The sequence below is a fragment of the Neodiprion virginianus genome, chromosome 6 (genome assembly GCF_021901495.1).
Source record: "Neodiprion virginianus isolate iyNeoVirg1 chromosome 6, iyNeoVirg1.1, whole genome shotgun sequence".
Lineage (NCBI taxonomy): Eukaryota > Metazoa > Arthropoda > Insecta > Hymenoptera > Diprionidae > Neodiprion > Neodiprion virginianus.
In genome coordinates this window covers 19,128,520-19,134,838 of record NC_060882.1, presented here as the reverse complement: position 1 = coordinate 19,134,838, position 6,319 = coordinate 19,128,520, and positions in this window count along the sequence as shown.

Here is a 6,319-nt window from a genome sequence, read left to right as displayed (position 1 = left end):
CCCGAGGCTTTTCCTTATTTTCAGGGCTGCAAACTACGTACAATTTTGCGTCACGGTTATAAGCGTTACCCGAGGAACTCGAGTTTTATTCTTTTCCTGCTATTATTGTATGCGGTATAACGAGACTCTCTTTATCTGACAAATCAATCGATCAACATTCACTTTTACATCCGACTCTTATCTTACCGGTAGATATAAATGCAGTTACCTTATTTGCTGCAACATCGGAAGCTGAAATGTTGCAAAAATCTACATGCTACTACGCCTACTTTGTATCACACGCAACCAGAGTCTTTCTTTTTCTTTTTCTTCCCCAAAATTGTTGTTCTCACTTTACGCGGTCGTGACCTTAGATTTGGAATGATGAATCTCAAAAGATACACGCACGGAATCCTTGATAAGCTTTATTCGCGGGCAAATTGAATGTCATAGGTATAAGGTATGACTCAATTTTTCAATTAAAATACCGTTACTCGTTTTATTTTTTTCTGTGTTTCTTTTCTCCTCGTACAATGAATGAATTCTTTTTATCGTGACAACCTGCTGCTCAGAATTACGCGTGATTCGTTAGAAAACAAAACGCATCCCAGCTGATACCCAAATCCTTTATCGTACGATGTACGGTATTGGCACAGCGATTTTTGACTACGAAATACCGTCCATTTCCGAGCATTAAAATGAAATTAACCAATTCCGTTGCGCACGAAAATGCGTCAGCTCGTTTGTAATGCTCCAAAAATTAAGATAGCTGTAGATTTAATTTTCGTGAAAAGCCGCATCCCACATCAGGAAACAGGATCTCTCAAGAATTCGGACGACGGATAAACCGCAACAATAATTTGCCTATCGTACAGTTACGATTAATATTACGTATTGCAACATACGTCTGTAAGTACACACCATTCGACATGTGCGAGAGGAAAACGTTATAGACGGCATTGTTCGCATAACGTGTACCTGTGTATTGTACGAAAGTATATATTTGTTATGAGAATTATACATGTTATTTTTCGTGTTTGTTTCAACGCGTCTATGCTTATACCATACATACATATGTATATGTATTTACGGCGATGAACGTCAGAGTTCCGGCAATTTTATTTCGAGATGTATTTACGCGCGTCGCATACGCACGATCAGATTTTATCCGGTTAATGGTATCTTACCGTACGTAAAGCGCATTTCGTACTTCAAAAACAGATCGTGACGCAATATTGCAGGAAAAATCGGACAAGTGAATAGCATGTGCGAGGTAATTTCCGGTGATTTCGTCAACTATTGAAACTGATTGTGAGCGATGCAGCAGTTACTCGAGAGTCAACGTATGTCGCACAATTACCACGTTCGGACTACCTAGTCTGGTACAAAATGACCGAGGGTAACGTACCGGGTGATGTCTGATGTAACGAAGTCGGTTTGCGCCCGGAGCGTAAAATTTTCGCGTTAAACAACATCGCGAATTCCGTTTCGTAGGAAATTTTTATTTTCAGGGGCTTGCAGGGGGTGGGTAACGTTCGAGTGAGAAAAAAAAAAGTGCAGATTCCACTTTACAACTTGTTTCCGATTCTCGTTATTGGGTACGATATAATCTACGTACCGTATTCTATACTAATTGTATCTTCTATTTCGTTTGATCAGATCGTGGCCCTTTGCCTCTTACAGATTGACGATGTCAACGTCGGCGATATAGGTATACATATCTATATTATATAATCATGAAAACTGACCGCTAAACATTTCCTATTTTTATCTGGTTTTTTCACCGACCGCTTGGCGATACCAAAGCCGGAATTTAATTGCGTTTTATATATTCCACGCACTGATCATTATTATATATGTATATATGCGCATACTAGCTCCACGCGTTTACGAATCAATAGGTACTGTACTTTGTCCAAAGTGTTGTTGTAATTTGAGGATTGTACGATGCCGTATATTAATTAGTAAAGCTCGCCGCACAATCGCTTGGCCCGTTTCGTGTTCAACCAAAATGCGTAGAACGTACAAACAATATACATGCGATGCAGTTCGGTGTAGGATAATAATAATAATAATAATAATAATAATAATAATGATAAGAACAAACGGTCGTATAGATATACCGTAGAAACAAGAAGCTCATTCACACAACGCGGCGTTCGTTCTCGTCGTCGTTGGAGGATGAAAATCTGGGGCAGAGTAAGTGGGAGTACACATTTTGTAACAAACAACCGGCGATAAATATACTAGACCAGCTTAGATATACAGCCTAGCCTAGGCTCGACAAGTGACGCGTTTAAAAGGCTCTGCAGCCGCGTAGCCATAGGCTGTAATAAACGCACGCGCGTAGCTGCACGTTGCTTATTTTTCGAACATTCGAAAGACCGTGCGAAGAAAAACGGGAGAGCTCCGAAACATCGGTACGCACGATATACAGTCGAACCCTCGTTAATCCAAAACGCTTCCCCCACCAGAAAAGCGCTTCGGCGGCCATCTTGAACTCCGACGTCAGGCCTGCCAGGATTTCAGCGAACATTGCAAAATCGATCTGGACACGGCCCAAATGTTTTTCGCAGAATTCGGCTCGACCTCGTTCGGAACCGGTCGCTAAAATTCACGTAGAAACTGGAAAAAAGCCTCGTAGAAATCACGGACATTGTGCAGGTGTCCGCTTACCTGTCGCCGTGTCTTGCCGATCGCTGGAATTCTATACCACCGGATTTGCCAAGGCTATATACCTGAACGTTTCGGCGGTTAATACCGGTGTGTCTGTGGGCTCAATACTTGATCATGAATTTGAATATGTATAATCGGCAACTAGGAACGCACACACATTCACAAATTGCCTATTCCCAATGGACACGGATATTCGATACTCGGACTTACTTAACAGCCCAATTCGACTGCCAACGTACACTCTGTTCGTTGGTGAAAGCTGTATCTAATACACTCGGTTACCAATTGCCGCCGTTTTGTTTTGTTTTTTATCTTTGCAACACGTATCCGGACTGGCGTCGATTTTCCCCTTGATAACAGGGTTAAATTCATATTTTCACATCCGCCGTTACGCAGCGCTCCTTTTGATTAATGTCCGTGAAATTTGCGAAGATGCATCGAGGCGAGCTTAATCGTAAGCAAAGGTGGCTCGAGTCTAACCTAACCTAACCTATACTTGGTTAGTCGATCTTCTCGTTATTCAAGCATCGGAGAATTCCGATATTGTTTTAAACGTCACCGACTTTTCCAGGCCTCAGAGCTGCAGGCTCGCGATCGATTTAGCTATAAATATTTTAACATCCATCGTGGCACACCGTGTTGTTTACCGTTCCCTCGGATCTTTTTTTAGTTTCCGTCGACCCGCTTTTTGTTTTCCTTCAAATTTCCAAGTTACAACTGCGTCCCTGAGAACTGTGGCAAAACGTTCGACACGCTTGTGGTCCGTGTTCATTGTACGTGCGAATGTGCCTGTGTGTTATGTATTTGCATACGCTAAGCCTGCAGATACGAGGGAATCGACGCTTGTATATTTGACATTGACATTGAACTTGGTCTACGGGAATATTCCGTTTCATCGATACGCGCTCGAAGATTAACGTTCAGGGAACGTTTAACAAAAAGGAAGACAACCCTCGTATTCTGGTTTCGCGATAATGACGTGTGATACACGCGATATGGCGCCGAGAAGAGAGTCATTCGGATGACGACTTAGGGTCAGGTTAGTTGTACGCTTATTTCGAGACGCCGAATATCTCGCGCAAACTGTTACACCTTTGTCTTGTTTACAGCTAACGATAACTTGGCATGCTCCGAAACATATCGCGTGTCTAATGTGTCTAATGGCGCAAGGATGCGTGCACCGAAAAGGAAAATTTGGTGGCAAAAGGGCGTACGATATGTAGTTTTATTTATTTTTATTTTTATTTATTTTTTTTGCGACATTCGCTGCAAAATCACCAAAAACGTACATTTACGTTAAAATCGGCCGAAAAAGTAAATAAAGATAAAGGGACTTACGTTGAGTGAATACGCTCTTTCAGCACCGAAATATATTTTCATTTATCACATTTACAAATCGTATAAACGACGCAAAAACCTTCGTATCTAACGATTTGTCGATTTCGAAAAGAATGTTTCAAGTTTTGTATGTTCTCGAAAAATAATATCAAACTTACACCGTCAGTGAACGTGGTTACTTGACACGAAGGTCGTGATGAAAGGGCGTAACCGACGGTAATTATCACCTTTTACCGCTAATTGATACATTTTTCAATTTCAACGTTTTCGTATGTATCTTCACGCTTTTCGCGTAAATACAAAGGGGAAAAAGAAGTCCGCTTTCCTACCTTTACAAGCGGTAAAAGGTCGTGTAATGGCGCATACGCCCTTATACCATTAAACACGCGATTTATATTACTTAAATAATACTAAAAAAAAATCTTCGACTCTCCCGGAAGGGTAATTTTTTTACCACCAGATGGCGTCCTACTCACCTATATTTTGGATTTTTCCAACCCAGCCGAGAAAGCCCGGTGTTTAAAAAACGAAACGTTTTCACCTGGATTACAGTACCGAACCACCTTCGCACACTTATCTCGGTTTGACTGCGACGTATCGCGAGATGGTAACAAACGAAACTATTTCTTTTTAGTTTTTTCCCTGTTTCTATGTGCCGGCGTCAAATTTAGAATTGCTTACTCAGTGATCATCGTATAGTACATAGTACGGGCTAGATTTCTAATTCCATGTACCATATAACACTTCGTGGTGTGCGCTTAGTGTGGGCTTCTGTTTGTGTAGCTCGTATGCTGATGAGTCAGGAGCACGCTCTTCACGCTCCAGTTTCAATATTTTGCACGCCCACAATTTCGCACGCCTGTAGTATAGAATTCCGTTTGAAAAGGAAATATCTTCAATGTGTAACGGCCAATTACTGCGCCTCGTTCCGAAAATTGAAGACAAACTAAAATCAACTCTTTAATATGCAATATGTACATATTTTTAATTTTATTTATTTTTTTTTTCTACTATTTAATTCGATCCAGAATTCAGGCATCGTCATTTTACCGAAGAGACAAGATGGTTGTATTTATGTTTGGTAAGCGTTGATAGATCACCGAAAACAATTCGGTGCAAGTTACAATAATCGCAAAGATGAAAGAAAAATCAGTTTCTCTGTACGAAATGATGATCGATAAAATAAAAAATGTCTCACACGTCAATTTCGTTATTCGCAGATGAAACCTAAATCGTTACGCACGAATGCCAAAAATAGTAATTCTAGAAGTTTGACAAAGCAGCAAACTCGTTAGTCAGAAACGGGAAACGGAAGCTATGACGGAAAATATCTGGAGGAGGAGATAATCCGAAGGCTACTGTTTCGCCGTTGCCGTCTGAAAACGTAACTCTATAACTTTGGAATATTAGGGATTTTGGCAAAGGGAAGGGGAAAAACATGATGGAAACGTGTGCTCGTCAAACAGTCGCGCCTCCGAGGTAAACCAATTGTGGTGCCAACGTCACGAGGGACAAACAAGGGATTTGCTCGTCGACTTACGTCTGTCCCGTAGACGTCTATAAATAGAACCAGACGTTGCGCGATCTGTGAAAATTTTCAAATGGACAGGTTACGCCGCCTTATCCGCACGCCTGTACAGCCGTAAACTTTTTTTTGCAATATCAGCCTGATAAAAGTGGCAATTCGGACGATCTGGGGTGGGGGGATTTTGGCAATCCGCCACATCACTTGAGCTATTTTCAAGCAAATAATTGAAACATAAGACGGTCAGTGATCCGAATAATTGTTTAATTCGGCTGACCTTAATGGAACGAACTAAGAACTTCCCGCTTCGAATGACGTTGACTTACTTTAAATGACCTAAAATTGAATCGATTCATAGACAAGAAGAGCACCGTCGATCGGCACGACAATAATCGAAATCGGCACATTTTTTATCGACATATCGTTGGGTTGAAAATTGGAGAATGGGTTGAAAATAACGCTTCTAGCGCTTATCCTTCGATGTTTGTACGTACAGTTTAGATATAAAAGGTCGCAGAGTCAAGTATCCCCCGATTATTTTCAATTCGAGGAGAGTTCACGGATCGCACATCGGTCACTTTCCAATACTTGCTTATCTCTCGTCATCGTCTAAAGTGATTTTGGTTTTCGGAACGAGCAGAAAACAGGGCGAGGACTCGAAACCCGATACGACCACCTGCCCTCTTCGTACGTGACCTCGCTTCTCGACTCAGTCATCACCCCTCACCCTCCGTACATCCAAGCTCTTGGGTTTCATCCTCCTAGGTTACCACATTCAAGGTCAAGTATACGTTGGATTAC